Below are 22,217 nucleotides of genomic sequence, written 5' to 3' on the forward strand. Positions count from 1 at the left end.
AGGTCAAATGGGGGTAGATTTAATATTTGCAAGGTATCCAAAGCCAGACTGAATAAGACACAGAATATTTCCTATGAACAACCCATAATACTTTGACATTTGAATATACTACATTTTGTAGAATATTTGAACTTTCAATGTTTTACATCATTTAGTAAAAACATAAAGCAAAAATGTGACTTTTCTCAATAGTCATTTCATACTATGAATCTTTTATCATCTGTTTTCTCCTTTTTTTTTTTTTTTTAAGATTTTATCCATTTATTCATGAGAGACATGGAGAGAGAGGCGGAGACATAGGCAGAGGGAGAAGCAGGTTCCCTGCAGGGAGCTTGACATGGGACTTATCCCAGAACTCTGGAATCACTAGCCAAGCCAAAGGCAGACACTCAACTATTGAGCCACCCAGGTACCTCCTATATCTCTGTTTTCAACTGCCTGGGTGATGTGTCTGGGTGGGAATGTATTTGAGCTTATCCTACTTGAAGTTGTTGAGTTTTTTGGATGTGTAAATTAATATTTCCCACATCAGGGAGTTTTCAGCCATTATTTTTTCAAATATTCTTTTCCCTTTCTCTCTCTCCTTCTGTCATGTGTATGTGTTGGAACATTTGATGGTATCTCCAAGGTCTTTGGGTCTGTATTCACTATTCATTTTTTCCTCTCTGTTCCTTGGATCTACTCCTTGACCTATCTTCAAGCTCACAGATTCTTTCTTTTTCCAGCTTAAATCTGGTTTTAAGTCTCTCTGGTAAAATTTTCATTGCAGATACTATACTTTTTAATTCCAGAATTCCCCTTTAGGTTTGGGGTTTTTTGAAGTCTTTTTTTTTTTTTTCTTTTAAGTTATTTGATCAGCTTGTTGTTTGCCCCAGCCATTATTATTGTCTCAGGCAGCTAAGATATTAAGCAGTTGCTGCTTAATGTCTTTGACAAGCCTGTTAAGAAAAAAAAAAAAAAAAAAAAAGCTGCTTGTATTAGGCAAACTTGAGTCAGGTCAAATAAAAACAAGCCACTTGAGTGAAGATTTCACAGGAACTTCCAGACAACTCAAATAATGACACTTATGTGGGGCTTTGGAGAAACTCCAACCCTTTCCTCCCTTCAGTGACTACTAAGCTCTTGTTTTCCTCATGATTGTAGAATTGTTGGTTTCTAAAACTACCATGGATCTGGGGAGTAAGGTATGGAAACAGGCCAAGTTCAAATGCTACAAAGGTAAGGTTGTTACAAAGATTCAGTTGTTCTTGAATAAATGCTCCCCAGATTATTTTATATTTTAGCCTTTAGTTAATTTTCAGGTTCTGAAAAAGTTGATTGGACAAGTCTTGCCAGCGTTCTTGCTGCTTTTATGGAGAAGATTTTAGGTGACCTTTAGTTCACAAGTTCCATTGGCATCACTCATTCATTGAATGACTTTTTCATGTAGAATTTTCCTTGGATAATACTAAGTGATTATAATGCATGGTTAAAAAAAAACCAAACAGACTGTTGGATTTTTTAAAGCTAAATTTTTATTTGGGAATTTTGCATCCAGATGCATGTGGAATTGTATTACTTGTTGTTGTCTTATCATCTGATTTGGGAATTCTAATTATACTTTTCCTGAGTAATATTTAAACTCTCATTTAAAATGACAATGTTGGGATCCCTGGGTGGCGCAGCGGTTTGGCGCCTGCCTTTGGCCCAGGGCGCGATCCTGGAGACCCGGGATCGAGTCCCACATCGGGCTCCTGGTGCATGGAGCCTGCTTCTCCCTCTGCCTATGTCTCTGCCTCTCTCTCTTTCTCTCTTTGTGACTATCATAAATAAATAAAAATTTAAAAAAAATAAAAAAATTAAAAAAATTAAAAAATTAAAAAATAAAATTAAAAAATAAAATGACAATGTTCACTGTTTAATGATTATGGAGCACAGCCAGTCAGAATGTAAGTAACTGATACAACCATATAAGTAAGAATTAGTTGAATATTATCTCTCCCTAATAAATTAGGCTGGACAGCATTTGCCATTTTCTTGGGCAGCTTCTGTCAGTGTTAACTGTTTCTTTCTTTTTTTTTTTTTTTTTTTTTTTTTTTTTAGTGTTAACTGTTTCTGAAGATTGGTAGAACTCATCTGTAAAATCTAGGGTTACTGGGGATAGGTGGGGAAAAAGCTGTTGACTTAATTTGTTTCTTTAATGCCTTTTGCTCAGTGTTTCTATTCACTCTTAATTCAATTTTGAAATTTTATACTTTTACAGAAATTCACAAATTTAGGTTTTAAAGGTTATTAATATGAAGTTATTCATAGTACTCTCATTTTTGTTTTTGCCTCAGTCATGACCTTCATAGTTTTTCTGCTCCCAGCTCACAATCTAATCCAGAATCACTCATTATATTTAGCTTTTGTGTTTCTTTAACCTTCTTCAATTTGGAATAATTCCTTAGCAATTTCTTTGTCATTCATGACATTGGTATTTTGAAGAATTCAGGTCATTTATTTTGTAGACTGTCAATTTTATTCGGTCTAATGTTTGTTTATGATTAGATTCAGGCTGTATTTTTTAAAGATTTTTATCTATTTATTTTGAGAGAGAGAGAGCACATGGGTGGGGGGAAAGGCAGAAGGAGAGGGAGAAGCAGACTCCCCACTGAGCAGGGAGTCTGAGGCTGGACTCGATCCCCGGACCCTGGGATCATGACCTAAGTGGAAAGCAGACACCTAACCACCAAGTGACCCAGGCACCCCAGGTTGTATATTTTTGGAAGAAGTGATATATGATATATATATCATAATATTTAATATAAGTGCTTGGAAATAAGTCATGGCTTCCAAAAATACAAGATTTTAAAGCATTAATTTTCTTTTTTTAAAAGATATTTATTTATTTATTTAATTAATTTATTTATTTATAGAGACACACAGAGAGAGAGGCAGAGACACAGGCAGAGCGAGAAGCAGGCTCCATGCAGAGAGCCTGACGTGGGACTCGATCCCGGGTCTCCAGGATCACGCCCTAGGCTGCAGGTGGCGCTAAACCACTGTGCCGCCGGGGCTGCCCAAGCATTAATTTTCTTATCAATTACCAATTTATTATATAATCAGAGGGGAGATTATTTATCATATTGATTCTTTAAGATGTATTGAGGCTTGTTTTTTGTATTTTGGAAATGTTTTGTGTCTACTAAAAAGAATATACATTACAGTGAATAACAGAAATTCTCAAGTTCACTTATGTTAAATGTTTTCCTCTTTCTCACTGAAAGCTTAGCATAAGTGGAAAAAGGCATGCTTAGTTGCACTATTTCCTTGTTTGGTTCCTCATCCATTCTCATCAGTTCTTTTTCTATATTCTCTCATCTTGAATTTGATTGTGGGCAAAAGCGGGAGAGGAAGAGAAGAGAAAACTTTTATTTGCCTGCTATTATGCACATATATGTTGATCCTCAGTGCATGTTTAAAATTGAATGTTTCTCTTGAGAGCAGTCCCAAGGGGTTCCTCAAAGATTCCCACCTGGAAACATTTGGCTATGGCTCCCTGGTGCAGGTTGTGTCTCTTTGACTGGTTGCTTACTCCCTCTACACTGAACTTCTGCATCTAGTGATAAATATTCTCTTCTTTCTACTAGTAGCATTGCTATTCAAGCTGCAGCAGACTGGAATCAAGCTCTCTAATGGTTTTTTAAAGCTCCTTAACAGGCATAAGGGATATCTCTTTATTTTACTTGTGAAGGAGGGAAAAAAATTCTCTCCCTTCACCTCCTGCATGTATTTGCCTTGAATGTGGTTCTTGGGCCGAATGTTGCAAACTACTTAGCAACTACTCCAAAACAGTAGAAAAAGACTCATTTTAATATTCTATTATAGATTTGGGCAGCCCCAGTGGCTCAGCAGTTTAGTGCCTGCCTTCAGCCCGGGGTGTTATCCTGGAGAACCAGGATCGAGTCCCACGTCGGGCTCCCTGCATGGAGCCTGCTTCTCTCTCTGCCTGTATTTCTGCCTCTCTCTCTCAATCTCAATCTCTCTCTCTCTCTCTGTCTATAATAAATAAATACGCTCTTTTAAAAAATTCTATTACAGATTCAATACAATACTGATTATGTTCTCTAATGACAATGCACTGTAATTAGAAAGTAAGGAAAAATTATAGTAAAAAGGTTTTTTTTTTCAGGTCAATGAAAACTTTACAACTATAATAGTTAAGACAGTGTAGCATTACCACAGAATTAGATTAAAAAAAAAGACAAATGGAAGAGAATAAAGACCCCAGAAATAAGGCTGCATGTATATGGAAACATGAACTGTTAGTACAAGTTAACAAAAAACTGAGAATTAAAAATGGTTCTTGGAGGTCCTGCATGCCTGCTCTTACCAGCGCATGTTGCAAACTGTTGCACTCGCTGCTGCTGCCTGGGCTGCCATCTCCTGTCGGCTGCTGCCTCCCAAGCCATGCTAGCCCCCAAGCAGCAGTCTAAAGTTTTCTACAGCAAGATCTTCATAAACAATGAGTGGCACGATGCTTTCAGCAAGAAAACATTCCCCACCGTCAATCCATCCACAGGAAAAGTCATCTGTCAGGTACTGAAGGAGACAAGATGTGGACGAGGCAGTAAAGGATGCCCAGGCTGCCTTCCAGCTGAGCTCACCCTGGCACCACATGGATGCATCCAACACGAGCCAACTGCAGAACAGCCTGGCTGATCTGATTGAGTGGGACCGGACCTACCTGGCAGCCTTAGAGACCCTGGATAAGAGCAAGCCCTATGTCTTCTACCTGGTAGATCTGGACATGGTCCTCAAATGCCTCCATTATTACCCTAGTTAGGCTGACAAGTACCATGGGAAAACCATTCCTACAGATAGGGACTTTTTCAGCTACACCACCATGAATCTATCAGAGTAAGCAGGAAAATCATTCTGTGACCTTCCCATTCCTGGTGTAAGCCTGGAAACTGTACCCAGCCTAGGAAACTGGAAAGAAGTTGAAAGAAGTTGAGCAGACTCTGCTCACTGCCCTCTATGTGGCCAACCTCATTAAGGAGACTGGCTTTCCCCCTCCCATGCTTAATATTATTCCTGAACTTCATCCCATGAGGGTATAGACAAAGTGGCCTTCACAGGCTCCACTGAGGTTGGCCATTTAGTCCAGGGAGCAGTAAATAACCTCAAGAGAGTGACCCTGGTGTGAGAATGGGGTTGGGGAAGGAGCCCCAATATCATGTCAGATGTAAACATGAACTGGGCCGTGGAGCAGCCCCACTTTGCACTGTTCCTCAACAAGGGCCAGTACAGCTGTGCAGGCTCCCAGACCTTTGTGCAAGAAGATATTTACACTGAGTTTGTGGAGCAGAGCATCACCTCAGCCAGGTCTTGTGTAGCTGGCAACCCCTTTGACAAAGCCAGGGACCTCAGATGGAAGAAACTTAGTTTAAGAAGATCCTTGGTTATATCATATCTGGGAGGGAGGAAGGGGCAAACCTGCTATGTGGTGGAGGGATGGCTGCTGACCATGGCTACTTTGTCCAGCCCACCATGTTCAGAGATGTACAAGACAGCATGACTATTACCAAGGAGATCTTAGGGCCAGTGATACAGATCCTGAAATTCAAGACCATACAGGAAGTTATTGAGAGAGCCAACAATTCCAATTTTGGGCTGGCAATTTTTGGCTGCAGCAATCTTCACCAAAGACTTGGATAAGGCCAATTACCTGTCCCAAGCCCTTTGGGCTAGCACTGTGTGGGTAAACTGCTATGATGTCCTGAGGCTCTGTCACCATTCAGTGGCTACAAGATATCCAGAGCTACCAGAAGCTGGGAGAGTATGGGCTGCAGGCATATACTTAAGTGAAAACCATCATGGTCAAAATGCCTCAGAACTCCTGAAGAACTGTGCCAGCTCCCTCACTCATCCAGCAACAGAGGTCAAGGACATCAGCAAAACCAAGAAAAATGACCCTTGCACACTAAAAATTTCAAAAGGGAAATTCTCCCACAAAAACTCTTGATCATGATAGTCCCAGAATTTGAAGTGATAAATGGAGTGGATATGGGACAAAGAGTAAATGAAAGCCTTTTGCAATGCAACAGTACTACTAGCTTCTAGGCTGATTTTTCAAAACTAGATTCAAATGTCTTATCCTGTCCTTTCTGTAACTTGCTTTTATGGGGGAACAAAAGGCCATTGTTTATACTTGTACTAACAAGTTGGGGCAATGGCTAGTACCTTGCTTTGTATTCTGGACTAAAATTCATTAAAAACAACACTGCTGTTCACCTCTCAGTTAAATAAATATGTAAATGGTTCTTGGAAAATTGATTTATCCAAATAGGCAAGAATTTATCATTTTTAATATTTTATACACAAAAATCAAATCCAGTCAGATTAAAGAACAAACTGTGAAAAACAAAACTTTAAATTATTAGATTAATTATAGAAGATATTAAGACTTCAGGGTAGGAATATCTTTAATCGTGATACCAAGAACCTGTTTCATAAAGAAAAGTATTTTTGAATAATTAGTATTTATGTAAAAAAAATCATCAAAGTTGGAGATAAGTCAGCTAAAAGTAGGCTGAGATTAAAAAGTTAATTCTTTGAAGAGGGAACCCAAATTAGCAATGTATATGTTTAATATCATTGGTGAAAGAAAATAAAAATTAAAAATAAGATTTTCTTTTATCTATCATATTGGCAACATTTGAAAAGTCAGATAATACCAGGTATATTAGTTTGTTAGAGCTGGTAAATAACAAAGTACCACAAACTGGGTGGCTTGCACAAAAATATTATTTCATGGTTCTGCAGCTTAGAAGAATAAGATCCAAGGAGTTGGTTCCCTCTAGAATCTGTGACAACAGGACAACCTGTTCATGCTCTCCCTAGCTTCTGGTAGTTTATTGGAAATCTTTGGTGTTCCTTGACTTTTGCTACATCATTGCAATATCTGTCTACCTTTATCTCCACAGAGCATTCTTCCTGTGTCCAAATTTCCCATTTTACTTAGGATACTAGTCATTGGATTAAGAACCCACCCTACTCAAATATGACCTGATTTTATTAATCTTATCTGCAGTGACCCTATTTCCAAATGAGGTCACATTTGAGATATTGATGATAACTTCAATACAGAATTTTCAACGTGATGCTATGAATTTTGGAGGAGGACACAGTTTAACCAATAACACTCTTAAGTATTGCCAAGGATGTGGCAATAATCCCTATAATCTCAATTCCTATTAATGGAAATATAAATTAGTACTAGTGATTTAAAAAGAAATTTGACAGTAACTATTAAAAGTAATGATATATAACCATAATCCAGATATTTTATTTCTAGAGGTCTGTCTAGGGCCACTATTTTACATGAACGTAAGATGATATGTTTAAAGATGTGCTTAATAGCATTGTTTGAAAGGAGAAAATAGACCGGATAAATAGGCAATTGAAAATAAAAGAACTGGTATCTCATATTTTAACAAGGATAAGGATCAGAAACAAGAGTTGAGTTAAAAAAAGTCTTAGAGTGATCCATATTCTATGATAATATATATTCAAAAATATGTATAGTTTATAGCTATCTGCATATGTAAAATTAGATGTATAAATCTGGGATGAGAAGTACATAGCACCTTCAGGATAGTGGTTTAACTAGGGAGAAAAGGGTAGGGAATGGGATTTCAGAGTTCTCAGTTGGGCTGCAACTATATTCAACATTTGGTTTGCTTAAAGCGATAATAACCTAAAGAAAATATGCTATAATGCTAATATGTATTGTATTTGGGTTTGGGCACATGAATTTTCATTATATTCATCTCGATTTCCAAATGTTTGAAATATTTTATAAGAAAATATTTTTAAAAATCTCAGCAGTGTAGAACAAAGTCCTGACAATAACAAGATGAAATTTAGGAGATGGGAAAAAAATCCTAACCTCGAATCAAATAGAAATCCCACCAATTGAATTTATACATAGTAGAGGGCTTGGGAGTTAGAGGAAAAATTTGTTTAAATATCTATGGTTTGATCTGACTATAATTTCATGTGTCAATATTTCTGAGATCTGCCAACAAATCTAGTTTGTCCGTAAAGCTGGACAGTATGAGTGAAATATCTAAAACAGAAAAATGATAGAACTAGTAGAGTTTGTTTCAGCTAAAAACTTATGTGGTTCAATTTTAAAGAAACTAGAAACTGTTTAGAGGACAATGACACACTGTAGAGAGGAATTCTTGAGTTATGTCAGTGTAGCACTAGTAGATGCTTAGCTTGAAGATGAAGTTCAAGATGGGTGATAACCATCATTACTTACTGCTGTCCTATAGAAGTGGAATTGGCCTTATTCGCTGTGACCTGCTGGGTAGAACCAGAGCCAAGAACCAAGAAATTGTGGGGGGGGTAAGGGGGGGGAATGATTACAAATATTGTGTTTTATTGCAGCATTAAGAACTTTTCAATAGGACTGGCCAAATATGACATAGTCTTCCTCAGAAAGCAGAAAATTCCTCACCAGTTGAGTTGCTTAAACAAAGACAATGACTATTTAGTTGTGAGTTGCTGGTTGTTGACCAGATTAGAACAGTGATTCCAGAATTTTGGGTTTCATGGATCAGCAAAACTTCAAATGAGTAAATGGAGACCCAGCAAAGTTTCCAACCTATATTTTGCTAAGGAAAATTGTTATAGCATCTGTATTTTTCATCTATTTCTACATTACTTTAACACCAAAATGAATGAAGTACATCATCCCAGAGTATTTTTTTCCTACTCAAGAAAACATTGGCCACTTTATACTGATATTTTAAGTATATATTTAAATGTTTTTAAATAGAGGAAAATGTAAACAATTTAGGCTTTTTCCTTGATTAAATATATCAAAATGGGAATTCATACATTTAATTGTATACCATGAAGTGGAATTCAAATATCCAAGCTATTCTTGAAATTTTTTAAGATTTTATTTTAGAAGGAGAGAGTATAAATAGGGAAAAGGGTAGAGGGAGAGTGAGAGAGAGAATCTCAAGAGACTCTCCACTAAGTGTGGAGACTGATGTGGCGTTTGATCTCATAACCCTGAGATCATGACCCGAGCAAAAACTGAGTCAGAGGCTTAACCAACTGAGCCACCCAGGTGCACCCAAATTTATTTTTATTTATAGTCCTTGCCAAACATACTGTTTGGCCTAGAGGTTGGAAGCAAACCCCAAACACCATTTTGCTTAACTTAGAAGATTCCTCGTAGCCTGAGAAAAACCAAAGAATAACACTTTATTTGGCTCTAACCTCCCTTTGTGTCTTTCTTTTTAGGTAAGAGCAGGTCAGAATCTGGGAGCCAGATCTGTTAGAAGAGAACAGATTTATAGCCTCCCAACTTGGAAATAAGGAGAGAAATCATGCTCCTCACCCCAAATTGATGCATACACAGAAGGGGAACTGTGGCTCCCAATGCCTGCTTACTATGAGGACCCAAAGGCCAAAAATCAGTCAGAAGACTATGCTACCTTACAGATGGACTGATCCAAGGGACACTGATCTGCAATGATATTACCCAATCTCTGCATTTGATATTTGGGGCTATAATGCTTTCTTGTCAGGAGCTGTCCTGTGCACTGCGGGATATTTCCAGGATTCCTGGCCTTTACTCATTAGATGCCAGTAGTGTCTCCTACTCACCAGTTGTAAGGATAAAAATGTTTCTAGACATGCCAAAAGTTCCCTAGGGGCTAATTGCTCCCAGTCAAGAACGACTTATTTAGAAGCTTCTGAGCCTGGAGACCTTAGGATCAATCTTCTTGAACTGTACTAATGTGTATTTAAAAAGAGTTTCTAATGGTAACCCTAGAACCACTCATTTGTTTTTCTCATATCTTATTAAGCACAAATGAAGATCAGAAAGGAGTTGAGGGTGAGGGCAGTTTTACGGACTCTCCCCCTATGGAGTCAGAGATCTTTCTGCATTTGGACATGGATAAAAATATCTGGGAACAAGTTTCAGCTGTACTTGAGTGTAGGGAAACTGGTGAACCTTTAAATGCCAGAGTTGCCCTCTTTGCATTAATCAGTCTTGATGAAGGCTGTGGCCCTTTTATCATGCTGTTTCTTCTTCTTAAAAAATTACCTCAAAGTATTTGTAAAACATTTTTAAAGTTTGTAGTTTGACCATTACATTTTCATCATTTTCCAAAAGCCATCAAAAAGTTAACTTCATTATTTGGGAAAAATCCCTACTTATGTAGGCAACTTTCTCTCAAACACGTACATATGGCTTCTCTTATTCTAGGTTTGGCTTTCTGCCTGGATCAAAAGTAGGAACTGTATTTGCCTTTGAGAAAGGGATTTGTGACCTGATTTTTGTTTCCAGTGCTGTTTGTAGAAATCTGCAACCACACACTACCCAGATGTAAGTAGCCCTTTGTGTTCATTCTAATGGAAAAATCATACTTTGTAGAGAAGGACTAAAACTACATCTGCAATACACCATTGGGACTTGCAAAGTAAGCAAAGGAGTAAAGTACTATAGCAAATAAATGACTATTTTCAGGGATTTATTTAAACAGGGTAAGATAGAGAGTAAAAAACAGAGGTTGGAGTAAAGCATGATTTGCATGAAGATACTTATTAATAAGTAGATCATATAAATACATTTCATGCAGGCTAACATCTATCTCAGTTTCTTAATGAACTGTATATAGTGTCCAGATTCTATGCTTTCCAGAATTTTGACTCTTGCTTGTGCTCAGAAGCCCATTTATTCTAATAGGACAAAGAAATTCCAGTCATCAATTATGGTAGATGAACATCCACTGATCTATAAAGAATTAGCTCAAAAAAAAGGTGCAGCTAGTAGGCCAGTAGTTTTATGATCTTCTAATCCCATGGATTGGAAATACTTAAATGCTTAGAAAAATGGTATAATGGGCTAGGCATAGTGGTATTTTTTTAAACTTGTGTTTTGTTTGTAAATGGGTCAAGACTTCTTGTTTCAGATATAAATACTGCCAGAGGTTAAAAACAAAAACAATTTTAAAACATCTTTAATATTTAAAATCTCCCCTGTGGTCTGATTCTGTAGTTCATTTAAACTTTGGGGTGCTTGAGAGTGAGGAATGTCCTTTCAGGAAGATCAATGCTACCACCTGAGTTGTGGGTTGACAGAGCACTACATGGTGCTACCCCCTTTTCCTTGGAAATTAAAAGAAGATCCTAACCACTTAAATATTTTTTTAAAATTTATTTACTAGAGAGAGAGACAAAGACAGAAAGAGAGAGCATGTGCAAGCAAGAAGATGAGTAAGGGGAGAGGTTCAGAGGGAGAGGGAGAAGCAGTCTCCCTGCTAAGCGAGAAGCCAGAGCGCAGGGAACCCGGGACCCAGGACCCTGGGATCATGACCTTAACTGAAAGCAGACAATCGACTGAACCACCCAGGTGCCCCTAGTTATGACCTTCTATCTTGGTTTTTGCTCACATTTTTCCATCAGTAACTATCTGAATACATATTCAGGTCTCATTTTGTTGCTTTGCTCACAGTTAGAAATTTCTCAAATATGATTCATGTAAATCTCTGTGTTTTTATTCCTCTTTTTTTTTCAGATGCTGGGAATTTAATGACCATTTTCTTTATGGTTTTTTTCTGTATTTCAGATGCATATTCTATAGGAATTTACTCTTGGTTTCAAGAAGGTTCTTTGTGTGATATATAAGCTGCCTTTTTGCTGACTGTGAGGGATTTATATTACATTCCTGTAAATATCACACATAGGCAAATTTCATTTTTATAGCAACCATTACTGTTATCAGATTTTCATTGTTGTTTTTCTCTTAGGTGTTTGTTATGAGGATAGAAATTTTTTTCTTCTCTCATGCTCCTTTGGAGCAAATGTTACTTTGGAATTAATGGTTATGTACCCAGCATCAATGACTGTAGCCTCAGGACTGCTTAAGTGTCCCAGAGCTCAGTGGGCACGTAGCAGTGAGAAAGACTGAGACCCATAAACTGAGATGGGCAGATAGGAAGGGGGAGAACTACAGTCCTCATGTCTGCAAAGAGAAATTAATTATCTTTCTCATGACACTAGGGGAGGTTCAAGGGAGTGAATATAGGTGGGGAAAGTAAAGGTGTCAGGGATTAATAACATCTGATAAAGTTACAATAAAGACTTCTCGGGGGCCTGCATGGGGCCTGAGCAGAGAGAGCCCCGCTGCTGAGGGTCGTGACAGGCTCGGCGGATAACGAAATGCAGAATGTTTCCTTTCGGCTCCTGCCTTTGGACCTCGGAGGGAGAGACTTCACGCCCGCATTCATGGAGCGACGTACAGATTTAGGACCCTGTGGAGCCTTTTCCCCCTCTCCCGCCTACTCGCTCAGGCACGCCAAGGGCAGCCTTCGCGGGGTCCTCGCGGCCGCCAAGATGGCGGCCCCCACGGTGAAGGCTGAGGGAGGCTGGCCGACCCTGGCGCTGAGCCTGCGGAGTGCCGTCCTGCGGCCTCCGGGGCTAACCCACGTGAGCTGGAGCCGCCATGGTCCCGAATACAAGGATCCACGGATTGACCAGGAGTATTACCGTGAGCCACTGGCAGAGTTGGCCGAGGAAGAGAAGTATGAACCGGAACTCAGGAAGACTCAGCTTACTTACCAAAGCTGCTCCAGCAGCGAAAACAAGCTCTGTGTTTGAAGACCCCGTGGTCAGTAAACTCACCAACATGATGCTGAAAGGAGGAAACAAAGTCCTGCCCAGATCCCTCCTGATGCAGACTCTGGAAGCTGTGAAACGGAAGCAGTTTGAGGAGTACCCTGCCGCTTCCGCAGAGGAACAGGCCACCGTCGAAGGCAACCCCTATGCCGTCTCCCACCCAGCCTGCAGGGCTGTGAGCCCGTGATAGGGCTGGTGCCCATCCTCAGAGGGGGCCATTTTTATCCGGTCCCTGTGCCACTTGCCCATCGGCGTCGTTGCTTCTTGGCCATGAAGTGGATGATCAAGGAGTGCAGGGAGAAGAAGCACCGGCGGCTGCTGATGCCGGAGAAGTTGTCACACGAGCGCTGGAGGCTTTTCACACCGAGGGCCCTGTGATCAAGAAGAAGCGTGACATGCACAAGATGGCCGAGGCCAGCCGTGCCCTGGCTCTCCCATTGGTGGTAGAGGCGCTCCACTGCAAGAAATAATGGGAGCCACTATCCCACTGAAAATCACAGGCCTTTTCAAGGGCAGGCCAGCCTAAGGGTGGAACAACATATTTACGCTTGTTAGTCCTTTGTTTGGGGGGCTGGACGTGCCTTTCCTGCTCTATCTCCTCACGAAGAGGAAACAGATCAATCTGGATTTCCCCCAGCAACTTAGGGCCCATCCAGCTTCTCTCTCTCAATTCAGGGTAGAACGTTGAATGATGGGAAAGGAAAGCAGTTTTAATATTAGAAAAAGTTTATTAGAAAATTCTTGCCCTGAACTGGTGAACTGGTGTAGCATGTGATATGGAAACTGCCATTTACTAAAATCGACTGGAAGTTTAAAAAAAAAAAAAAAAAGACTTCTCTACAGAATCAGCTTTTGTATACTTATATATCCTAAAGAATTGGGTAATCTATCCTTTCAACCAGTTTATCATTATATCTAAATTAATATTCGATGTGAAATGTCCATGATTATGTTTCATATATTCCCAGGGGTGTTGGAAGAACAGCCTATGGCAAGTTAGAAAGATCTATGAAATAATGACCACAGAAATTCATCTAAGAGGGCACTGACTTGAGTCTGACATCAAGAATTATGGCTCAGTGCTGTCAAACCGTTCCAGGTTCCTGCATGCAGTATATGTAACCTCTTCACATATTCTTGCAGCACCCAGACATGGTGTGCATTTGTTCACCACTATATCTCTAGTGCCCTAAACAGTACTTAGCACATACCAGGACTACTCTACATATTGTTAAAGGAAACTGATATTCAGAGATCTTAAGTATCTAGTTCTTTTCTTTTTTTCTTTTTTTTTTTTTTTAAGTATCTAGTTCTTGATAATACAGCTCAAGCTCACAAGCATCAAAACAAAAAATTCAAATTCAGGTCTATCTGGCTCCAATTTATGCTTTCCTTATATTCACTCATGCATTATATGACTTATTTAATGCACCCTTCTTATTATTTTTAGCAAATTTAGGGGTATAAACAATACATAAAGGATCTGATTTAAATGTTATGTCACTTTAATACATATTGTTGATGAAAATTGAATAAACCCTTTTAGAGACTCTAGAAGTAGGAAAGTTTTATTTGAGCCCAAGTTAGGGAAGCACATTTTTTAAGGAAGAAAGTGTTCTGGCAAATGAACAGTTTTTACAGGCTTATAGACTTTTTTACATCTTGCAAAAGCTCAAAGGGTTACAGATTAGCATATAGGCAGGAATCAAGAGTTTTATCATAAAGGAATTCAGGGAATAGGAGCATTGTTTGGTGTCCCAGGAACAAGATGGTTTCCCTTTAGACTACTCATTCACAAAGCAGATGTACAATATATACTTGGTGAGCCATACATCAGGCTTTTGGTTTGAACAAAGTTGAAAGTTTATATATAGTCATGTCTTAGGAAGAAATCTAAAATTGCTTCTCTTGTAAATCAGGACTTTATAGAGTTTTTCTCTCATCATTTCCCTTTAGAAAGAAAGCAGAGATGATCATTATTTTGTCCCTTGATGCTAGGCCTAATTTAGGTTGTCTAGGAGTCCACCTGGGAAGGTCAAGAGTATGGCCTGTAGTAGGAAATATTACAATTGGGTTTTGTTTTGTTTGATTTTTAGATCAATTTGAGATCAAACTGTCATGGAAACATTGTACATGTGCTTTGTGGTAAGTTTTGCCTTTACATTTTTTAGTAACCTTTGTAGTAGACCTGCAGAATTAGTAACAAAAATCCAATTAGTAACTCCCTGTCCCTCTCCCCCCATTTGCACTCTCTCTGTCTCTCTCTCTCTCAAATAAATAAAATATATTTTTTTTAAATCCAAGTAGTAATAACTGAAGCAACCAGTGGGAATAGGTACAGAATTAGAAAATCCATGACAAGTATTTTGATAATCTTAAATTGAATATTCATTTACCTTTTTTATCTATAATTATTTGTACCTTGTGATACATTTGAGCTGATTAGTTTAAAATGGTATATTTCTGTTATTATATGTAAGAATTTCTCCGGCCAATTAGTTTTATAGATAATGTATCTTGTGGCTGTTGTAATTCTATCTCCCCAAACTTCTGGTCCTCAATATCAATATTACTATACATTTTGTTAGTATCATGCAATTCTCTTTGAATTGCACAGCCAGTATTATACTATATAACAGTAGTGTTCTGATAAAAAGTACTCTGGTTACAAAATAAGACTACTACAGAAGTGTTTTTGTTAAACCTTCCCACAAAATCTTCTATTTCCCATATACCATATGTTAGTTTATAGAGTCATAACTGTTATAGGCCAACTTGGAATGAATTCAGGGTTCCATTGTTGTTCAGGGCATAACCATATATTTTGCCTAAATTTACAGATGTCGGTGGATATTGGAATCTAACAAGAATCTTTGGATAATAAGCCCATCTTCCTCCAATAGGAAGAACTCTGGTGGTATTTAAAATAATTTTTTTGGGGGGGCTGGCTGGCACAGTTGGTAAAGTACGTATGTACATTGTGAGATTAAGAAAAAATAAAAATTTTAAGTGAAATGAAACCTTGAAAAATAAAAATAGGAACTATTTTATTTTTTGAGACGTTAAAAAAACATTGTAAGGTCAGGTTGTCCATAAATTTGGAAACCAAGGCAGTAATTGAACATTTATATAAGTTACAGAAGTCTTTAAATGATTTTCCACAAATGAGGGGAGCTGTATATTTTGGATGTATATAGTTAATAAAAAGGGCATTGACCCAAAGTTACCTCAAAATCTTCTATTGGGGGAGGGGCTGAATCCACCAAGTTACTCCTAAAGTAGTAGCTCTGTTAGATACCCATTTTCGTTTCTTATTTTGTCTTGGGCTATTCCATCCACAAAAAAAAAAAAAAAAAAAAAAAACAGAGTGTGGGCACATTGGATATTTTGGCATTTTGGACAAGCTTCCACTGTTTCTCCCACTGTACCTAAGAATCTTTCTTAATAAATTACTATCTAACTTTATAGAGTCAAAATGGTCAGTCTGTTAAGTGTTATATATAATTCAGGTTAAATTTGAATTAGGTAGTACTTATTGAAAGTTTTTTTCCAATAGAGGTCCTTTATAATATATAAGCACCAATGTAGCTAAAGGAACATTAAAATGTGCCCAAAATGTCATTATATATTTTATCTAAGTTCTCATCATAATAAAGTACTAGGATAGTATTTGAAGTTATGTTAGTTAAATCAGCAGGTAATCATAATATTTTGTCAGGATACAATAAAGGGGGAGGTAAAAGCAAACACATAGGTTTACTATCTTCTAATATTGCAATTTAAAAGAAAGAAGGGTAGAAGTATAGACCTGGTCCCAAATCTTGGGAAAGCAATCTACTCTGATGTCATTTACTTCTAATTCTAGTTTGTAGTTCAAATGTCTCTGATGATCTTTGGGTGGCCCACTGAACTATAGGCACAAAGATTGTCTACACACAAGCTATTCCAGTGAGTCCTTTACATCAAGCTGCTTACGTTTTCTGTTTGCAGAGCTCCAAGAAGAAGGGCAGTTTTAGTTTTCAAATGATTGAAGTCAAAAAGGTGGAAGAAAAATCAAAATGTTAGTTGGAAGAGTTGTATCAGGCATTAGAGGATACTAGAAGAAATCAGGATTTAGTCCAGTGTATAATGAATGGTATTAAAATCAAATAATATCTACAAAGATGTGGTACTGAAACTTTTTTATAATAAAGAAAGCACAGAAGCAGAGTAAGAATGGTGATTTACCATTTAAGTTCTTGAAATCTGTTTTGCTGGCACTTTTTATAGGGAATTTCAAATTGAGTTTTTAATAACCTCTCAAGGCCAGAAGCCAAATACTTAACATCAAGATTTGCCTACAATACCTGTAGATTTGGGTGAATTTCTCTTCTTGATGAATCCAAAATATCCTGAGGTCCCTGTGAAGTGGGAGAGTGAGATTCTTGTCTCACAGAGACAAAGAATGAATCTCACAAAGAAGAGGGAGTAAAGTAATAGTGTTTTATTAAGTGAGGATATAGAAAAAGCTCTCAGGAGTGAGAAGGGTCCCAACAGGGTTGTCACTGAGGGCTTTCAGGGTTGGTCTTTTATTGAAAGCTAACAAAGGAACTTAAATCCTTTTAACATCTCTTCTGATAGCACCATTGAGTAAGGATTAGTGATAACACCTTTAATGGTTTACTTTTTAGGGTCCAGTAATTTTTTGTTGGTCACAAGTACCTGTTATAACAAGACCCCAGGGATGCCTTGGTGGCTCAGTGGTTGAGCATCAGCCTTTGGCTCCGGGCATGATCCTGGAGTTCTGAGATCCAGTCCCACCTCTGACACCTAGGGCATGGTGGTCTGGTTTGTTCCCTTATCTCTGGCTTCCTTATACCTCCACATTTTGGGGATATTTGTGAGTCCTGATCCTACCTAGGGTAGGGTAGCCCCCTACCTACCTCTCCTTACCTAGCCCCTCCTGTCCTTTACTCATCTGTACCTGCCAGGGAAGTTACATTCTTTACTCATCTGGGGGGAATTTTGGAAAGCAAGGTATCAGGTCAACATTTCCAAGGTTCTCTCTTGTTCCATACAGTCAGCCTTCATTCTTTAAAGTTGTCTGGTCAGATCTGAGGCTATGCATGTCTCTCAAATATGACATTCCAGTCAAAGCTTTGGTATAATATAACTAATGTTTCCAATGGTATTCTTTTCCAAGGAGAACAGATTCTTATTGAATTTATGCAAATAGTGAAGTGCATGAAAATAAAATATTTTATTTTAAAAAAATAATAAAAAGAATATTCACTGACAGTTTTTGAGTTCTAGAGGGTTCAGGTAGGGAGAAAAGAGAATATTCCTTCATAAACAAGGTGAAACATTTATTTCTATAAAATGTAGGTATCTTAAAAGTTTCCTTAATTCTGGAAGATCAGACAGACATTAGAGGACAGGCAACATTTCAAACAAAAGTCACCAAACTATAATCATCTTTTATAATCATTATATATTATATATAATCTATATAAGATATATATTATCTTTTATAATCAGCTATATAATCATTTAGTATCATTATTAATCTTTGTTCTGTTTGAATGCAGCTTTCCCAGTAATTTTGGAAATTCTTACCCAGCTTAGTTTTAGGACTTAAAATATATTAGAAACTGGTATTTGCCAAAAGTCCTCTTCATGAATCTCCTTGAAGAAGAAACACATTTTGCAAGAGTATCAGAACTGTAAGTGAAAAAAGACAAAGAAACAGCCACAAAGATCTGATGAGGGTTCATTATTATGCAGTTGACAAGGAAATCTGGTTATTTCTGTGACATAACATCATTTGATGTGACCTTATTCCAGAATGTATGAAAACGTTAGGAATTTCATACAATTTCTAAAACGGAGTATTTACCTCTACAACTGTAACCTAATATGGTTTTTCATCATTTGACAATGCTTCCCTTGTAACTTAAACATACCAAATAAACAAGACAAATTAGTCAAAAAAACTTCATTTAGAATTTGAATACTTGGGAACTCTTTGTTAAAAACCTTAGAAGGTTTTAAACTGCATTGCTAAATAGAATTACAGATTATTATAAACTTCACATTTAACCAAGGTGGTGATAACAAAAGGTTATATACAGTTATTAGCAAAACATAAGCCCTTTTAATATTGGAAAGTTTTAATTTTAAGTAATCAGACTTGATAAAGACAAAGGATAGAAACTTTTTTTTTCTTGGCAGATAAAGAAAAACGTTTATTATTTCTTACCAAAAATAGATTAATAATCTAAGAAAATTGACTATATCAAAAAAAAAAAAAAACTGAATCTCAATCTTATACTAGTGTACTTTTTTGTGTGTGTACTTTTAAAATGCACTCATTCCAGTCTTAGTCATTCCTGACCAAGCACAAATGTTTTTTTCTAAAGATTCCCCTTTACAAAGTTTCTATAATTTTCTTTTTCATTCAGATTTTTGTCCTAAGCCTTCTCTCCCTCTAAATAACCAGTCTCCTTTGAGGACAAAATTACTTTCTTTCCCCCTCAAGAAAAATATATTCCCATTTCTCATGCCTTATCAAAAAATACATCCTTTCTTGCATATAGAATTGCTTTCCTTGTAATTAAGACAACCAGGAATGATACTTATTAGAATTTTTACTTTTTTACTTTTTGCTTTTAAAAACTTTAGTGTCCAGAGTGAAAACTAAGTAGTAATCAATTGTGAACTGTTACACCAGAATTCTTTAGATCAGAAACTTATGAATACGTTTCATAGTTCATAGAAACATGTTTTTTCCATAATACAATCTTTCAAGTAAGCACAAAGCTTGTCTACCAATAGATCCAAGAATCCTCAGTTTCTCTGCCAAAAGCATACAAACCTAGTAATCAAAAATTTAGAATTCTATGTTATTTTGAAAAGACTTAAATATCTAATTAATTCAACCCAATTAATCATTTAACTTAGCAAAACTTCAAAGTTTCAGGCTACTGAAGATTTTGAAAGCCATTTAAACTCTCCTATAAACATCTATCAGCCTACTTTTTCTTTTTAAAGATTTTACTTATTTATTTTCATGAGAGACAGAGAGAGGCAGAGACATAGGCAGAGAGAGAAGCAGGCTCCATGCAGGGACCCCATGTGGGACTCAATCCCAGGACCCTAGGATCACATCCTGAGCCAAAGGCGGATGCTCAACCACTGAGCCACCCAGGTGTCCCAGCCTACTTGTTTTTATTAATTACCCATGAGAACCTCATGGACAGACAAAAGCAACCATCCTTTTAAGTAATTTTTTTTTTTTTTTTTTTTTTGCTGATAGGCTACAACAGATAAAATATTAATTTAACTAATATATTTAGGTAGAAAAAAGGCTATTATCTGTATGACATTTTATATTGATAACTCCAAAAGACATGCCTACTTTAATTAAAGCAACAAACTTAAACTAGAATGAATCTCGTGGACAAGGGAGAATGAGTAAAGCAATAAGAAGTTTGTTAAGCAAAGATACAGAGAAAGCTCTCACAAGTGAGAGTGGTCCCAACAGGGTTGCCACTGAGGGCTTGTAGGATTGGTCTTTTATTGGAAGCCAACCCGGGATCCTAAATCCTTTTAACATTCTCTACTCATATCACCATTGAATAAGGACTAGAGATAACATCTTTAATGCCTTACTTCTTCTTTGGGGTCTTTCTTTATTGGTCAAAGATGACTGTCATAAAAAGACACCCTGCCCACCTATACCTAGGGAGAGTAGTCTGGTTTGTTCCTTTATCTCTGGTTTCCTTACACCTCAGCATTTTTTTATTTTTTTGAGAGCCTGTTTCCATGGCCCCTTACCTAGCCCTGCCTAGCCCCATTTGTCCCTAACTCACTTGCAAAACATTTGGGTTAGTCTCTATCTTTATGAATTATAGAATGCTTAGTTTTTATGGCACTTATTCTTAACCAATTTTTATCCAAATTTTTAAGCAATTAAATAGCTGTTTTACAAATTAATTTTAGTGATACCCATCCAGAGGTAGAAAAAACATCTCATGTAACACACATAGACACATACACACAAGATAAAAAGAAAATCTAGCCTTTGTTTAATATTTTTGGAGAGAACATTAAAAGCTCAATTTCCAAACCTCTCCCTTTTATTAAAACAAATCTATTTGCAAGATAGCAATAATCTACAGGCCCATTAATTAGTCATTTCCCATTTTCCAATTTAATATGGCTAGTTTTGTCCAAAGATGCCCAAGCCACAGCAACAAATAAATCAAAGAATTCCTCTGTGAGCATTGGCCCCTCCTCTAAAGTTGGAGGTTTCCTAAATTGAACAAAATGACTTCCTAGTTTCTGGTTGCTTAACCTTGTCAGCTTTCTGTAATTGTGTGCATAAGAGAAATAATTTAGACATGTCAAAAGAATCCCATTTGGATCATCTAAAACTTCAATCCCTAGAGAACAGCTTAAATAAAAAGATCAACTCAAATTGAGGAGATACCGATATTAGGAGAACTCACTAGATGTACCTGTGAAGTTAGAGGGGAAACAAAGGGCCTGCGATGGTACTGAATGCCAAGTTCCGGATGACCCCCCAGGTGTTCTCAGGTAAGGTACTCTGATGCTCTGATATCCTGACAACTGCACCAAGAAAGGTCAACACAAATTGAACAAGAGTTTTATTTGAGTCCATATTAGGACATGGACATGCCTGGGAAACATGCTATTCACAAGGAAGACAGTGTTCTGGAGAATGTACAGTTTTTATAGGGTTATATTACATTTTACATCTTGTAAAATATAGGCAGGAGTCATGAATTTTATCATAAAGGAAAGCAGGGAATGGGAGCATTGTTCAGTGTCTCAGGAGCAAGATGGTTTTCCTTTACTCATTCACAAAGCAGTTGTACAATACATGTTTGGTGGGCCAAAAATTAGGCTTTTGGTTTGAACAAAGTTTATAAACAAGTCATGTTGGCTTCGGAATAAATCTATAATGGCTTCCCTTGTATACTAGGCCATTAGAGAGTTTTTCTATTAACAACATAAATAATTAATATGACTTCATGAAGCATAACATCACCAACACTAGTGAACCCACTGTTTAAAAACTAGAATATTATTGTAGGGGCCAAGTGCAGGCCATTCCAAGATGAGCCACTTTGGTATGAACATTATTTTGAATTAAAAGCAATCTGAACTCAGGAAATTCAGAAAAAGCTCTTTACCTCCCCCTCAAATTCCTTGTACCAAGAAGAGAATTATTAACAGAGATTCCTCTTTACCTAAGATACTTTTATCTACATAATGGGGCAGTCTTTGTTTTCTGAACATCACCTTTCACCTTCATGCTAAGTCTTTCTCGTCTTTGTATCCTCAGACCCCTAACTCCTCGCCTTAGCTCATATGAGCTTCGTGTTGCATGACTGTCTTTGGAATTTCCAGGTCTGTCTGGATTCCCCATATGTACACCATTAAGTCTGATTTGCTCCGATTAATCTGTCTCATGTCAATTGATTCTAAGTTCAACTAGAAGGACTTTGAAGGGTAGAGAAAATTTTTCCTCCCCAACATTA

At 37.4% G+C, this 22,217-nt stretch overlaps 2 pseudogenes; both read left to right on the top strand.

Annotated features, from left to right (window-relative positions):
- Positions 1–4,320: 4,320 nt before the first annotated feature.
- LOC100684975 lies at positions 4,321–6,158 on the top strand (annotated as a pseudogene).
- A 6,232-nt stretch (positions 6,159–12,390) lies between these two features.
- On the top strand, positions 12,391–16,035 carry LOC111098516 (annotated as a pseudogene).
- The last annotated feature ends 6,182 nt before the right edge of the window (positions 16,036–22,217 follow it).

Source organism: Canis lupus, chromosome 13 (assembly GCF_011100685.1).
Source record: "Canis lupus familiaris isolate Mischka breed German Shepherd chromosome 13, alternate assembly UU_Cfam_GSD_1.0, whole genome shotgun sequence".
NCBI lineage: Eukaryota > Metazoa > Chordata > Mammalia > Carnivora > Canidae > Canis > Canis lupus.